The sequence below is a fragment of the Engystomops pustulosus genome, chromosome 5 (assembly GCF_040894005.1).
Source record: "Engystomops pustulosus chromosome 5, aEngPut4.maternal, whole genome shotgun sequence".
Lineage (NCBI taxonomy): Eukaryota > Metazoa > Chordata > Amphibia > Anura > Leptodactylidae > Engystomops > Engystomops pustulosus.
The window spans coordinates 37,708,146-37,726,470 of record NC_092415.1 but is presented as its reverse complement, the minus strand read 5'-3'; positions in this window follow the sequence as shown (position 1 = coordinate 37,726,470).

Sequence of the window (18,325 nt, the reverse complement as noted above, 5' to 3'; positions counted from 1 at the left end):
ACATGACCAAATTTTTTTGGTGAGTTGAAGATTTGGCAAAAATCTGGCAATTTTGCAAGCACAAAATCAAATCTGAATCTTTTCTGATTCTCTTAGAAAAAAAATCTTGCAATATGTGATGAGAACGGAAGTCTAATGGATCCATTGAAATGTCTATTGAATACACTGGACATTTAATGGTTTCTGTTAATGCTCGTTTGCAGCACTTCCAGCTTTCATTATTATAGTTTTTTGTAAAGTTTAAATATTTGTACATAATTTACGAATAATTTTGTAATTTAGTAATGAGATAACACCAATTGTCTTTTTACAGGACTAGAGGGATTAAGATATCAATCACCAGCACAATTGAATCATCAATTTGGAGCGATTTTATAATCTTCTGAAAAATTTGGCAAAGCGTCCCAAAACAAATATTTGATGATTCTCTAGCTCTTACTTTTTTTACTTTAAAGGGAACCTTTCATCAGAAACTGTCCTAATAAACTACTACAATTATTTTGTCTAGCAGCTTTACACCTTACAGATCACAAAATGTAAGTATCAAAAAATACAAATTGGTACTATGTTCACAAGCAATTATAAATATTAAATAAATTTTATTAGTTATACAAAAAATTATTAATAACAACAAATTTACATAGCATGGTAGTTGTACAATGGGAATACATGATTAAAAACAGTGCATAGCCACATATAGAATAAGCAAAGTGCCATAGGGAATAAAATGAATCTGTATGGAGTAGAAGACCTAGTAACTAGAGGTAGAAAACAGCTATATACAAGCCTTAGCTTGCTTACATGGACAGCTCTAAAACAATACTAGAAAGTCATTGCCATACCAGGATACCGGGTGTGCACTGTGTAGCCCCAACACGTGTTTCGCCCACTGGCTTTCTCAAGGGGCTTTCTCCCCCTTGAGAAAGCCAGTGGGCTTTCTCCCCCTTGAGAAAGCCAGTGGGCGAAACACGTGTTGGGGCTACACAGTGCACACCCGGTATCCTGGTATGGCAATGACTTTCTAGTATTGTTTTAGAGCTGTTCATGTAAGCAAGCTGAGGCTTGTATATAGCTGTCTTCTATCTCTAGTTACTAGGTCTTCTACTCCATACAGATTCATTTTATTCCCTATGGCACTTTGCTTATTCTATATGTGGCTATGCACTGTTTTTAATCATGTATTCCCATTGTACAACTACCATGCTATGTAAATTTGTTGTTATTAATAATTTTTTGTATAACTAATAAAATTTATTTAATATTTATAATTGCTTGTGAACATAGTACCAATTTGTATTTTTTGATACTTACATTTTGGGGCACAGGGTTCTGCAGTGGCATTTGGATTTGGTGCCCATATCCTTAGCTCCCCCATCTGTTGGATTTGACCTTACAGATCACGTTTCATTCCTAGCCCTCATGGTTCCATCACCCAGAAAATCAACTTTGAAGTGAAATGTAAATTGGTTATACAAAGTTAAAGAGGTGGAGAGTTGGACAGTGAAGTCAAGCTCTCCCTGCCTCTAAACACTTCCTTCTGTGACTTGCATCATGCATCGGACTTCAGGATATTTGGTTACTGGTGTCTCTTGGTGCAGGACCATCAATTACAGGGAAAGCTTGAATTCAGTGTTAAACTCTCTGCCTCCTCAACTATATACAACAAATTTACATTCACTTCAAAGTTGATTTTCTGGATGATGCCACCAAGCTAGGCCTTGAAAGAAACATAGGTGTTCAGATGCTTGACAACATACTGGTAGTGATTAGGTATACTTTAGCTGACAGGTTTCCTTTAAGTGACCTGCACCACAATTTCCCTAATTCCCCAAATCTGCCCTATATATGTTCCTCAGGATATTTACATTCTCTCTTGTACTACACATAGTCAATCGATATCTACGTGAACAAGCAGTATGTGGCAGTATCTAGAGCCAGTAAATTTAACATGATTATAGTCCCCTTTATGTACCCCCAAACTGAGTTGCTTTGAACACAAGCCTGACTTTCCCAATAGGTATAAATAGGTTTCTCACGTCTCTACTAGACCTTCGGAAGCGCTTGCCGTAATGACTGCTTAGTCTACATGTTCCTTGCACCACTGCATTTGCAGTATTCTCCGCTTTATCTCATTTTGCTTATGTGGAATCTGAAATATTAATGATCCATTGTGAATGCTGAGACTTTAAAGTTGTCTGCGCACCTGATTGTTCTCGCTCTCTTCTTGTGCTGTAGCTTACAGCGGCTGCTACCAAAGCATAGCTGTATTTTTAGAAGCCACCTAGCACTCGGCTTAACATTGATTGTCCTTTATGATATGTTGATGATGAGTTAAAGCTCATAAAATAGGAACAAAGCAGTGTACTAAAATACATAAGGCAGAAAATAGTGAACGTTGTGGCTGGGTATGTAGCTTAATGATCCACACAAACACATAAGGAATAAATGGGGATTCTTTACTTTCCATAATATTGTATTCAGTGTTTTACCGGTTGTAGGACATAGGTAAAGCTATAGAGATCAGGATTTCAGTATATGTGGAATTTGCCTGTGGGTGAAACTAGAGAAGCGTAAAATACAGGGAATATGCATTTTAGGCAAATTTCTTTTATCTTGATGTGTAAGGTGTCTGAAAAACAATGGAGGCGAAAATGGTATAACATTAGATGAGTAACAAATGATGCATTTCCATTCTCTATTTTTCATTTGCTTGGTGGTGAGGATCTCTGCACCGTGCTGGTCCAAGGGTCTTGAGATTTAAATAAGCTGTGATGTGCTAAGTGTTATCCCCCTAACTCATGTAACTAGAGAACAGGTAGAAGAAGAGTCTCCATGGTGACCTACCAGAATACCTTACAATATTAGGCTACCATCACACCTGGTTTATTCAGTAATCCTCCTTCGATATATCCTTACAATGGAGAGTACAATGTATCCAACTGTATTTTAATTCAGTGGGATACATCCACCAGTTCAGCTCCTTCCCCCCTGAAAGCAGGAGAAGGAGAGAAGCAGAACCAGGAAGTGATTGATTGTTGCCAATGTTCAAGGTGTTTCCCAAGTCACGTGTCATTGTATGGATAAACACATCACCAGGAAATCTGCTACTTTGTATGGAGGCTGAGAATGGGTGTCCATCCATCCCCTATAGCTGCTAATGACATCCGCTAAGAACATGCTGCTTTGTGGAATGCAGTTTGATGCACTTTTTCATCCAGTGCTTCTAGCTAAATGCAACATATAGAGGCACATTTACTTACAAGGTGCACTACCAATTATCTTGGTATAACCAATGCTCTTTGTATTACCAATGCACTTTGTATTTTTGCTGTGCAGTGACCTCATTGTCTTTATTATCAGGCGTGCAGATGTTTCACTTCTAAAATTAAACTGGTGCCTTAGGTAACCTGATGCCCTTCTGCTATGTGTGGTAATAAGGTTTAAAGGAAATCTACCATCAGGATGAAGGATTGTAAACCAAGCACACTGACATACTGGTGTATGCTCCCTCTGACAGGATCTTCTCTTCTTTACGGTTCCTATGCCCTTGTTTTGTTTAAAAAAGGTTTTAAAAATTGCAAAAAAAAAAATGTGAATGAGCTTGAAGGGCTCCAGGCTCTATTAACAACTATGAGCCCCTCAGACACTTTTGCATAATTTTAAAAGCCTATTTTAAAAAAAAAGGGCATAAAAAGCTTAAATAAGAGCAGGGGGCACACACTAGTACGTCAGTGTGTTTGGTTTACAATCCTTCATCCTAGTGGAAGATGTCCTTTAAGGTCCAATTAACAAATTTTTACATTGAGACATTGTCTGACTCTTATCTGCTTGAGAATCGTACCAAGTGTGCATTAAATCATTAAATTTAGCATTAAATCATATTGTATTTAAAATACATATCTATTAGACATATACACAGTAATATGACTTTTGTTTTGCATTTTAGCAGTTTTCTCCTTTATAAGTGCAACATCCCTGCCGATACAAGGCAGAGCGGTTGTTGCGAATACGTCCCAATATGTAGCTCGCAACCTATGTGGAGTCTGATCAACCCCACAGCAGGTCACTACACAACACGGGGAACACTGCAGCTGAAGATCCTGCCTGGCAAGGCAGGAGTTAATTGTTTAATGTGATGTCATTCCATCAGCCAATCACTCTTGTTCTAATGTTGTATTGTAAGCTGGGATGCAATTGGAGGAGTAACCACCACCTGACCAGTGGGAGTAAAAAAAACCCTGGTCAGGAAAGTTCTAGAGAGGAGAAGAAGAGGAGACTAGTTCAGTTGGTCTCTGAGGGAGACCAGTACAGTGCAGACAGTAAACCAGATCAGACCAGTCTAGTCAGACAGAGGAGAGCCAGCTGATTGCCTGAGCAGCTCTGAGGAGTTAGTGAGAGAAAAGGGGTATCATCCTACCTTTATGGGTGATATCTGAAGTAACCCAGGACAATCTGAAGCATCCTACTAGGACACAGCTATCTCCCAGCCTGCCCTTGCATCCAGGCTGCTGATCAATCCCTGGGGTTCCCTCTCCAAGTGCATCCCCAGCATTTTCCTATTTGTCAAGATTCGTTTGGCACGTTATCCACTGTTCCTGTTGATTCCAATAAAGAAGTAAGTTGTAAGTTGCTTTTAGACAACGTTTGCCTCCGTCTGATCCCTGCTACTACGGCTGTCACCATCACGGGCACCCTATCCATTACACAGGGACTCATACTCCAGACGCCCAAAGGGTTGCCCCAAGGAAAACCCCTATAACCCTCTTTCCTTCATCTTTTCTTGCCAACACCACCTGCTGGAGACCTGCCAGGCTGTAGGACAGCCCTGCGGTCCCCATACCAAGCACCGTGACACTAGCGTGCCTAGGCCACAACCACCAGCCACTCCGGTATTCCGGGCCCCGGCTGTCTCCAGGCCCCAAGAGTAAAGGCTAGGCCATTGGAGGATGTTGCATAAGCTTTATCTTTTATTCTCAGTTGTCTCAGAGCTAGGGGTGAAGAATTGCTGCTATGATGTCTCCCCTGCAAAGCACAAGCCAATCTCGCAGAAGAATCAGCAGGATCATATAGGGCATCAAAGTTTTCTTTACCAGTGCTCTCTCTCTCAGCTTTGTGAGCTTTGTTAATTTCTATCTACCTGTCAAAGTATAGAATGGGGTGCAGGCCCTAGACCAGTGGTGGCGAACCTATGGCACGGGTGCCAGAGGTGGCACTCGGAGCCCTTTCTGTGGGCACTCAGACCATTGTCCAAGGGCAGAGTTCGCCAAACACTGAATCTTCAATTTAAGAGATGCTGCTCTCTGCACTATTTTAAAGTGACACTTTATTGGCTGTTTCGAACTGCGGGGAAAGTAAAAAGGTGTTAACAGAACTGCATTATCTTTGGAGGTCATCTTGCTGGACCCACCATTTCTTTCTGTACAGAGAAGCTACAATGATAGTTTGAATTTGCCTTCCTTCTGTCAACTATATTGTTGGCCTCAGATGGCCAATACAATTGAAAGATGTGGAAGAACAGGAAGCAATAAGTTACTGTATAGACTTCTATGCTGGCACTTCAGGGTAAATAAATGGATTTTGGATGTAGTTTGGGCACTCTGTCTGTAAAAGGTTCGCCATCACTGCCCTAGACTCACCTTAAACCACTGTCTCCTACCTAACAAGTCTTGCAAACCCTATGGGTTAGGGGCCTGTGGTCGACAATTCCTACACTAACAAAGTGAATAGGAAAGAGGACCAAATACAAAGGGACAGACTACAGATAACAGATCCTAGTCAAATTCAAGATGGTCCAGAATACAATAACTGGGAGAATGGTTAAACAACAAAGCAGAGGTTGGATATATAGTTTAGCAAAACAGGAGACTAGTAAAACTATCAAGGTGTAAAGGCTCTGGGCAGATATATGAAGGAGTTTCTGGACTCTGCCCCCAGCAGCTGACTAGAGAGAGCCATCCATCACTCAAGTTAAGCATCTACTGAATAGAGCTGAGCTGCAGAAGAACTGTGTTTGGTTCAATCAGTCCCAATAAGGAAGCAACCTTAGCCACAGTTCACACACACAAAACACAGAAGAAAATCAACGCATTCTAAGTCACATTCTGTGGACAGAGAACAATGATGGTGTGGATATTACACTACTTTTCTGAAAGGAGTTAACCAAAGAGATGTATTACAAAGTATAATAAATTCACTTATACTATTCATTTATTTAAAGTTTGTTTTTTTGTATGACCATTTTAAGCAGGTTAGCAGGTTTATATACGGGTTCACAGGGCAAACATTACACTAATGTGAATTAATTACACATCTTCTATTAATAAATGTACCACAAGTTTAAAGGATGGACATTACATATGACCACCTCCAAATGTTGGAATGCAGGAGCATAAAATATGTATGAAATTATGCAAATTCGTTGGAAAAAGTCTTCCAGCTAAACTTGTCTAGCAGTTTTTGAAGTTTTGCCAGTAAAGAAATAAAAGCAGCAGTGAGTTCTCTGTTTGGACATCTGTTTTTTTCCAGGAAAAGATTTGGGAAGGAATTCTTCCATTCCTGCCAATAGGTTTCTCACAGTCAATTGCCTTTTCACCTGTCTGCTGACAGATCAGGAAGGTAAGGATACTAAAGGCTTTAGCTACTATAGGAACAGGTGGGAACTTAACCACAGAAAAGATGGTAATATACTCTCCCAAAAGGAACTCTATGTTCCTCACTTGACTGGAGATTTACTGGGAAACCAATATGGTAAGTAGCGAGTAAAGGTTAATTTGCGGTGGCAGTGAACTGATCTTCATTGGCGTCTACTGCAGATATACGTGTCCGAGCCATAAAATGTTTTTCCAAGAATGGTTATTTTTAAATACAGGATGTAAGTCTTTGTATTAAGATGTGAACAATACACACTTGACATTTCTGAACATGGAATCATAGGGTTCACCTTTAAGACTACGCTAACCTTTTCGAGTCACTCCAAGTGTTTTTATCTGCCTAAACTAATTGATCAAATATTTTCTACAAAGGAAAAGCGTCCTATGTTTTTAAGTTGTTTAAGAGTATGTTCACATTTGATACAGATTTTCTACTGTCAGGCCTATATATATATATACAGGCCAAAACCATTTTGAAGAAGCACAATGTATCTCGGCACAATCCAACAAGCAACGGCGTATGCAGCCAATATGGGGTAATAGCAATCACCGCGGTGATGTCCAAGACACACAGATCATCTATTAACACACTCCAGAGTGGTGCTCTGCCGGAATGTACAAAGTTCTGATAATCTTCAAGTAAAAGAGTATGCAAGCGGCGCTCACCGGGCTGTGTGTAACTCCTTTATTTCAGGTGCATAGTACAGGCAGGTGCGGGGCCTGGCGACAGGCCGTTTTGCGCTTACCAGTGCATCATCAAGCTGTTAAACTCAATGGCTTGATGATGGGCTAGTAAGCATGAAACGGCGCATCGCCAGGCCCCGCACCGATCGGTAGTTCAAGGACTGACCCGTAGTTTCCCTAATACTGCAACGGATGTATCACAGTCATAATGTTGGTGTAGTTTGAGACTGTCTGATCCTACATTGTACCACCTTTTTATTTTTTAGTTAATAAAGATTGTTGCATTTTGGTTCAGTTTTGGCACCAATTAGTTCATGGGATACCCCACCCCCTTTAATAAATATTACAAAAAGCTTTTCAGAAAGTTTTTTGGCAGCCACATATTTTTATTTTGTCAATTTCAATAGATCTTTTAGAAAATATACATTTCTAATATTCTTTAAGCTCTGGGCAAATGTACCATAACACAGTGGGGATTATTAGGGTGATGTTCCCTCTTAGAATTATTCTATGGAACTCTAGCTACTTGAATCTTCTTTTCTCCTTAGTCAAAACTGTTATTCTTTGCAATTTCCTGTTTGTCATTTTCCGTTCCTTCAATCCACTGATCAAAGATTCTTCTGGTATTTTTTAAGCCCCGTTTTACAGCCTAATTTTTATGGTTAACGTTTTAACAGGCTTGTAGTCTCGATGTACCTTTTTTTTTTCTCTCTGACCTCTTAAAGCTTTCAATCTTATATCCTTCAAGTCTATTCTGTTGCCAATGTCTTGCAATTTATTAAAAATGGATTGAACACTGCAAAAAATATTAACAAAGTTCAACAGTTCAGCAGATTTAATGTTCAAAATTATTTCTACAGTCATGTCCATGTCACAGGAAATTCTTCAAATACTGAATCTTTCTGGGACTGGTTCTAAAGCCGGGAAGAGCAATAGGCTTTATACCACTTGATGGCAACTATGCACTGAAATAGTCTAAATAATTCCACATAGGGATGCATTTGTTTATCTTATTTTAGCTCTGTCAAATAATCTCCTCTTGGTTTCTTTTGTTATTCCTTTGAAAATCTTCTTTTTGAATCCAGTCTGCATTAATGTTTACTTTATCGAATCTGAGACACTGATATAATACAGACATCAGGGGGGGATTTAGTCACAACACATAGAGAACTTTTATTCTACCAAATTAATAATTGTACCTCTGATGTTTGCATTTGGAGGTTGTGGACGGAACAGTATTAACTGAACAAGGTAATTTATGGATTTATAGGTTGAATATTTTTTCTATGTTTTTCTTTAATAAACCTACACTTATTCAACATTTCAATATCACAAAATAAGCAAATAAATGTGTACCAGCCAAACTAAAGATAGGAGACAATTTGCATACTATCTATTTTTCATAGAGCATTGCTAATACATAAATCTCCATATACAGCTTAGTCACTTATCTTCTGCATTCAGACATATCCACAGAATAAGTCATAAATACAGATGTGGGTACCACCTCTTGGGCCTGCACCTATCTCGGGAACTCTGCTGATCCCTTTCCTATAGCACCAGGGGCTGTATCAATATTATAGCCCCTACAAGTCTGGAATTCACTCCCTACATATGGTACTAGAATCAGCTTGGGGAATGGAGGATGCGTCCTTTCTGCTTGCTTTCAATCTGTGGTTTACAGAAGGGACACACCGTCCATGAGAGCAAATTACGAGGATTTCATGGGTGAAGGTCCTCCTCAGTATAAAATATGGGGGTGATTTTGGTGTCCATTTGCCCTTTAGAAGGCTTGAGCCCCAGGCTACTGCCCTAAAGCCTATATTATAATCCACTACTGTGTAGCACGGTGGAGGGTTGGCCCCATATGCACCCCCTATCTCTATTCATGTCTATGGTAATGCTGATACAAAGCCAATCGTATAGACCTGGTGCTCCCATATTAATATATGTAGAGTAGCCCACATGCTTGGCAATCTCAATCTTTCAGTTCTGCCATGCTAAGGTAAGGGGGTCAGTGAAACTCTGTACCTGAGATAAGTATGTGTCCGAGAAGGTGGACCATATATCATGTATTTATGACATAACCTGTGAGTATGTCAAAAATACCAAACATGAGAACACCCCTTAAATGTAAGTCTGTACCTCAAACAAACACAACAAAAGTACAATAAAATGGAAATGATGTATTCTGCTGTAATGGGGGTTTATAGCTGTAAAAAATGCTATTTCTAAGTATGTAACAAGGTTGTGCACAAAGTATAGTTTGACATATATATATACGGAACTCCAGATTTCCTGCTCCCATTTGAACTTGGAATGACTGACATGGAGTTAAATGCCCACATAATTTTACTACGCAACACAGCCAACCGATGGCCAAGACTCACCAAGTGGATAAAGAGGATCCCTGTGGACCTTACAGCACAGATGCTTTAGATTCTTCTATCCCTTCCTAACTTGAATCCATCCAGTGGTATAATATAAAAATAAGGGACTCGACCCACAGTAATCTTGAAGGCGGATTGAGGATTTTACGTAAATATGTATCTTACACAAGTATATGTCTAAAATAAACCAAAGCCCTAGTAAAAACTGCTCCCAAAAGCTTACATTTCATTTAGATGATGAAGATCACGTGGTCCTATCAGGGGTCAGTAATTGACTAACCCGATAAATGAAAATTTGATTATTGGCATACAAATAGATTCTGTTGGTTTTATAAACACAAGGACAATATGTGATTACTTTCCAACAACTTGTAAGAACATGCCAAGCAATAATCTAGGGGCCGTTATTTGGCATTGTGTTTGGCCATCCAGTTGCTCGATATCGGTGGTGCTACTGTGACAATAGTAGTAGTGCATTAGTAAAATGAACCTCAGGGTAGTGTAGTAATATCTCAATTTATGTGTAGTAATATCTCAATTTATGTGTCCTAGACATTCGTGAATATCGAATGTGACATAAAAGCTTGTTAAATCATTGTGTATTTAACGCTAAACATGTTATCTGTCAGATCTCACTTCATGGCACGCAACCTTAACCTATTTAATGTACATTATTGCATTGTCCAAAAATAATGGGATGAATTTGCTTAGCAAAAATCCCTGTTTAATCAGATATGAATAATAGATGGAGTTGTTTTTGATATGTAGAGTTATTGATTTGGCGCTCAAACTGCAATTTTATTTTTAAAATAGCTTTTAAGATTTATGATCTTGACAGGCATTTTACCGGAGCAGCATGGCATGAAGAAATATTGCTGCTTAATATTTACACTGTCATTTAAAAATGGATTGAATACATCCTCAGATCAGGGAAAGCTCAATAAGCATATAGTATTGCAGAAAATCCAACAAAGGATCTTTGAATATGTTGTTTGGGATGTATAAATACATTCTAGTTAAGCAGTATGGCCTTCTTTTAATCGGTGGCAGCCGCTCTAGAGTTCAGCTATGCCCCCACTTACTAGCACCTATAAAAGTAAAAGTGGCAGCACTCCACCTTCTTTTGATGCCGTTCCAGTATGTAAGTCAAAGTCAGGATTGCTCTAGGAAACAAATGGAAACATCTGAAAGGCGTAACGCAGACATATTTTATGGTCCATATTACGTCTTCAAATCTCTTTCCACTGTAGATGTAATGACCTGTACTTACAGCAGCACAGGCCCCTTTGATGTCTCTAGTACAGGTCATTTAATCCATCAATTATTTTTATTATTATTCATTTTTATAGCATCAATAACTCTATGGTGCTGTACATTGAATAAGGGTTTACATATATTACATTATGGTGAGAACAAATGCAAGTACAAAATACAAAAACTTCAGAGATTTTGTAGTTTGAACAGGTTGAAGGAGGTCCCTGCCTATGAGGGCCTCACAATCTATATGATCTTGCTCAATAATTATCCCCGAGTAATGGTGACTAAGTTGATGATAACAATGTATTGGAAGTTAACTATAAAACAGCTGCAAAAAGTGATCCTATTGGTTAATACTAATTGTATGTACAAAAGGGCTATATCATTACAAATTGGTCGGTTCTCAAAATACTCTGCCCAATGGGACATTTGGAATAACAGGCCATTAATGGTTAATGTGTTTGTTAAAGTGAATGTGATTGTTACTGATTGTGGGGTTTGACTGTAATGATATTAAAGTAATAGCGATCTATACTTAGGAGTACATTCCATCCTCTGGTTAGAGGGGAACAACAGATTCTAACAGACATTAGAAAGCACCTTACTATGTGGACTATAACTAGCTATGAAAGATAATGAGACCGCCTTGTAGTGCTATGTATCATTCTTTGGGGGACATGTATCATTATTTCTGCTAGTCAAATTGTCTCATTTTGCCGTATTTGCAACTTTTCACTGCAATTTTTCAAGTACTCCTTGGTCTGCACCTTGTGCTGTGCCTTATGTATCTTTGTTTTCCAGATGTTTCGCGCAACTTTTCACTTATGTATCACTTTTTTGGCTTATTTTTGCAAATCTGCACCTGGTCCAGGGCAGGTGCAAAGGACGTTTTTTTTTCACATGCTTTAAATGTTTAAAATTTTTTAGTTTTTTTGAAAATTCTGAAAAGTTAGCATTTACATTTTTTAAAATGTATTGCTTAGTTCTAAGTGTGCGTTCACACGTTGAATTTTGATTGCGTTTTAATTTTGTTTTGAAACATATTTGCCTTATTACATTACTGTTATACATTGGGCTTACAAAACGCAATATAAATGTGACATTAAAGCATGTTTTAACATGATGTTTACTATGCGTTTTGTAAATGCAAATGTTAACAGCAATGTAATTAGGCAAATTACCTTTGAAATAGGTTTCAAAACGCAACCAAAACGCACCCTTAACACCACTATGATCACAGCCTCATATGTCATCATCTCCCTGGAACACTGCCTCAAATCCCAAATTAACAGTAGTGTCCACGCCTGCATATGACCTCCTTACATGACTTGTGTCCATGTGGATTTGAGACATTTGCAACAAAAAGTCTCAAAAAGAAGCCAAAATTTGTCGCTGCTCAAATACATCACATTGTTTTTTAATCTACCTTGAAATATCCCTTTTTTTCACCACCCATTGATGGTGACTTTCAAAAACTAAGTGGTAAAAGTTGGAAAATGTTACTAAAATGTTCCACAAGTGAGCCCAAAATCATTCTTGCCATTCTGTAGGTTAAAGCAATGGTGACACTTGCAGTTAAAGGGGTTTTCCCATGAAACAATTAAGGCCCTATCCACAGTATAGGGCCTAACTTGCTGATCGTGGAGGTCTCAGTGGTAGAATCGACTTTTGGGTGATTGGCTGCTTCGGTCATCTAAGGGAGTGACGGGGGGGGGGTCTGATTGGGGTACAGCAGACCCAGTTTTCATGATCTGTAGGGGTCCCATCACTGAGACACACACTGATCAGCAAGTTAGGTCCTATCCCGTGGATAGGCTCCTTTACTAAGGGTCGCGCTGCTCACTTTTGTCAGGGATTACACGGCTTGGACTGGTATTTAACAGGTGTCTGTGCAGGGATTTTGGAGCAAGCAATCCTTTTTTGGCGCAGCTGTGCAGGCTTCCATGTGACACGAGTTAGTCGGCGCGCCATCGGTCAGATTCAGACTGAGCCTGGGATTTAACTTTCAAATTGTGTTGCAAGCCCAAGCACAAAGATGCACAACTAAAAAGATGGTGAACTTTGTTAGACCTGAGCGGGGAACCAACACATGCAGGATATCGGGTGCACGATCTTAGTGAATCGCGGCACAGTGCATTATCGTCGGACTTTCGGTGAACTCCGCGGATGGGGTAAGTAAATGTGCCCCATTGTTGGGAATACTAGCAGCAGATAAAATTTGTTATAATAAAAACTGTTTTAAAGTTTTTACACTGTCCCAAACATTTTTTACGTATTTCATGTAAGAAATATTAAAACAATTTACTACACAATGCTTAACATGTCTAAATGAAATCTTATACCATCACGTTTTATTTCCAGCCATAGCAGAAGAATATACAACAAAACGTACAAACCAAGTTATAAAGTTTTCTATTAACTGACAAACTCTTATTCGAAAGTCAGAAATCAGAAAATTGTACTGTTCATTTAGCGTAACATTGGTTAGGAGGATGCATGAAAGAGCATGAAAGAAAAAATTCAATTATGATTTTTTTAATAATCCCATTAAGAAACATACAATGCTGGAAAAGAGGAGGAGGGGGTCCGCACTTATGAACATTGAATTCCTTTCTTACGTTATGTAACATCAAGTATTATTAGGATAAAAGCAAAATGTTGAAAGTTTTGACTTTCTTGGCACTTCTGCAATATTTAATGATGTATCCAGGACACAGATATGTTAAGGGATTTACTTGAGCTGTCCAACATTCATGATATATAGAACCTATTAAGAAATGTGGCTAGGACATGATAAAATACAATCATCGGTAAGTAAGGCCATATGTGCCGGCATGATGGGATGCATCCAGTTTACAGGTGTGCCGTCACTGAAGTGTATTTTCTGTAGGTGCTGAATCTGTTCGGATTGTAGATTGATTGATGTAATGTGTGGAAAAGGATCTGCGATACAAAGTAAAAGTGCAGACGATGATTCAAACCATCCCTATCTACATGGATTCGAGGCTTTAATTCGCCATCCTGAAGCCTGCTGTGACCATTATGTGTAGACTTCTGACTTCAGACTCAGTTCTGTCCTCAGATGATTGTAGATGTAATACCTCTCCAGATGTTCTGAATTTCTCTGTAGATTTTTTTTCGACTTACTAGTACACAAAGTAATGTGAGACAACTAAGGAAAAGTAGGTGCTACTCCATCGCTTTGTATGTGCCCTTGTACCCTTTTGATCATCAGTTACATAAAGTATGAACTAACACTGTGAGTTGCCTTTGAGGTGTTTACCTGCCAGCATGAAGCAAATGAAAGGCACCTCTGAAAAAGTAGCAATTTTAATATAAATACTGAGTGTCGGCCCTATATTAGATGTAGCCCTCTACTAATTTTTTAGCATATGGGGTGCCTGATGATAATCTTCATATTGTAGGATCCCAAACAAAAGCTTTATTCATTGACTGCATAACACTTCCCATTTGTTCTGACATTGCAAGTATGAAGTGTATATTTCCACTATAGTTCAATATATCATGAAACAGGTTGACCTATTTTTAATAAAAATAATATTTCTGCAATACCATTCAGTGCCATACACTCAAAAACAATGTAAGATGTCCACCCATTCGAACCCACCTACCCCCATCCCGTTCCTGAAGAGAGAGGACTTACTTTTTACTGAATATTATATCCACTATCAATGCTCTAGGGAAGAGGTGGCAAACCTATGGCACGGGTTCCAGAGGTAGCAGTTAGCAGTTAGAGCCCCCTCTGTGGGCACACAGGCTATCGCCCCAGCACAGAGGTCATTAGACAGGAGTAAAAGATTCTTCCTGCAGTCCCAGGCATGAAAAGATGTGGTTTCCATCTAGATTTTAAAGTGACACATTCTTGACTGCTTGGGAATTAAAGGAAGAGTGAAAAGGTGCGCACTGGACCAGACTATCTTTGGAGGTCCTCCCCCTTCCTGTACAGAGGACCCTTTAGAGAAGCCTGATTTTTCCCTCTTTTTTAAATTGTGTTGGTGTCCTCAAGAGTAGAGATGATTGATCTTCCCATACCTGTCTAAGTTCCACTGCGTGATTGGGGCATATTACAAGATTGGCAGCCGAACAGACAATCTGGCAAATTGACACCCATAGCAACCAGCCGTGGCTATTATTGGATAGGGGGACTCCCCATGCCCAATCATAGCCAAGGCTAATGGCTATGGCAGTCAATTTGGCGGATTGGCTGTTCGGCTGCCAATCCAGCAATATGCCCGGCTTGTGCAGCTGAACCTGAACCCAAATGGGAATGGCAGGCCGCTCATCTCTACTAGCAGGCCAATACGATTGAAAGCTGTGGAAGAACAGGTATCAATAAGTTACAGCTTAAATTTCCGTGTTGCCCCTTAATAAATAAATTTGTGTTTTTTAGTTGTAGATTGGGAACTCGGAAAGGCTTGTCATCACTGTTTTAAAGGCTGCTAATATAATGTGCACTTCTACCAATGTAGCACCTTCTCAAATATAGACAGGAGCCATCAGCTATAATGTCTGTCCCCATGCTGTCCACCTACCTTTAAACTTTCACCAAGTTCCTCTCTCCAAAACCCCCATGAATCGACTTCCTGTTGTGGTGGTTTAGCATGTAATTAATGGGTGATATATGCTTGATATCAGCTTGATATGTAGTCATCTACATAACCTAGTATTCCAAACCAATGGACACAGGGGGAAAGAGGCATGACGCATTCATAAACCTTTGCTAAAAAAAAAATAAGAGACACCAACCACCACACCACTTGTATGCACTTAGGCGCAGACTAAGGTCAGTGGACTAAACCTTTGAGTAAAGGAAAATCCTAACTACAAGTCTTCAATGAATTTAGCTCCTAGGTATCTTTGTTGTTACAAATGGTTTTGCTAAAGCAATAAATCAATCCATGTTTTCTTGCCCTTTCTCAACACATTATTTACATTTTTCTGACATTATATGCTTGTTCTGTTTCATCTAAGATAGATTTAAGAGACAACTGGGTTCCCTGCCTGAGAGTTTTGTAAAAGCATAATGTTGTGGCCTTAGCAAAAAGTGGTTTCATCAAAGTCGTTTTAAAAATGCTCCCAAGTTTGGTGTATTTCTGGTGTAAACTAAGCTAACAAGTATGAGGTGCCGATACAGTCTTTACCCCAGAAGAATCATTAAGGATTATACACTTTGATAAATCGGGTGGAGTTTAAAGAGGATGTACCAAGTATTATTGTTATCCCCTAACTACAGCAAAACCTCATTCCCATTAATCAAAGAAAGAGGTGGGTCGATAAGTGTGTCGGAAATTGCAGAGACAGCTCTGTTATCTCCGACGCTCCCATAGATGGTGAATAGGAGTGCTGAAGAAAGCAAACTGCTATGTTCAGCAATTTCCATTAGTGAGACCCCTGTTCTTGTGTACTTTGGGTGTTTGTTCTTATGATCGGTGGGGGTTCCTGCAGTAAGACCCCTCTGATCAAATTGTTATCCCATATCCAGTGGATGAGGGGATAAAAATAATACTTTGCGCAAAATCTTTGGATGATAAACTGGTAAAAGTCTAAAAGTGGGCAGATAAAGCAAAACAATTGTAACCATTGTAATCCCCTTCCCATTTCTCCTATGGTTTACTGGATGTTTTTAAAATTTGGAAAGTTCTGTTTGATCTTTCTAACTCAAAATACACTATTCTGCAAGTAAAACAATACTTTACTAATCAAGAGGCAACAAGAGTGGAGATCTTGAGCTATGTATATTACAACCTAAAGCACATAAACATGTATACACAGAGATAAAGCATTAAAAAAATCTACCATTTGCTATTATGTATTATGACTCAAACATACCTTGAGAATGCTGTAGCTACACTGATGCAGAAAAATATCTTGTGTGCAAGACAAACTTTTTTTTCCAGCTCAAATCCACCGATGTTGTTGAAGAAACTTGGTCTTTATTTAATTCATATTAAAAACATGGACAGGTACATCTTTAAATCCAATGTGTTTCAGACGCTTAGTGCGTCCTTAGTCATGGATGGAAAAATATCTTGTTTCATCCCTGAACTGAGTTGTTTTGCTGAAAAACCAATTATTAAATTATGATAATGAGGCTCCGTCGACTGCTCCTGCCTTGTCCCGCTCAGCATAAGCTGAGATTAAGTCATCACTGTGTTGTCCCTGACAGGCAGAAGTAATCAATCGCTGCACCATCCCCCAGCTGCTGTGTATAAGTCATCCAGCTCCGGTTGATTAGTCCTGTCTGGACAGTCCAGGAACTCCGTAAAACACAACAGCCAGTATGCACCCAAATTCCAGGACAGTGCCAACAACATGTTACTGTTGCCTATTTTTTTACCTTTTACATATCATGGCTAGCTCCTTAAATCTCTTTAAAAAATCATTTTAAGTTCTAAAAATGAACCCATATGTGAGTCAGAAATTATAATCTTCTCCAGAAATTAGATAGATAGTAGATTTTTTGTGATGACAAGACATTCCATTTTATAAAAAGAAGTCTTTGTGTTAGATGGAGAGAAAAAAACACTTGTGCTTGAAAGGCCATCTATTCAACATGCAAAACCTATTAACAAGAGATATGATAGCTCTAGCACATCTGGAGGCAGGTTAAGAATCTAGAACATTGTTGTCACAAAACTATATAAACATGTCAAATGGCATAACACATGCTGTTACTTATTGTCTCCACCTGGGAAACCCAATGATAATTGCTAAGGATCTACAATCAATCTCTCACAACAGATCGGGATAAAAGAAATATGTGACGGATACAATATTCCACAAGTGGAAAAAGAAGACTTCTACATGCTCAAATATTTATTCAAAAAATTCCTTTAATGCTGGATAGTCAACACACTGGACACTAGGGGATTACTTAGATAGTAAAATTAATTTTAATTGGGCTAAAATGAAAAATAAACACATTTGGAACTAACAGATAAGTTCATCTTTAAATTAATACCCTCACATTTTGTTTTATCTCCACCATATTCATCTCCACTCCCTGGTTGTGTCACATGAAATAATTATGGTGGGCACACGGGATAGGAGAAAAAAACTATTGCCCCTCAAATCAACGGTACAAAACAACAACAAAAAAAGGGAAGAAAAATATTTACAAATCCCAAATATGTTACAAATCTGAGTATTCAAACTTTATTTAACCCCTTGCCACCAACGCCTCTTTTCACCTTCCTAACACAGGTCATTTTTTCAAATCCGACATGTGTCACTATAAGTGGTTATAACTTTGGAACGCTTTATCCTATTCAGATGATTTTGAAATTATTTTCTCGTGACACTTTTTACTTCATATTGGTTGAA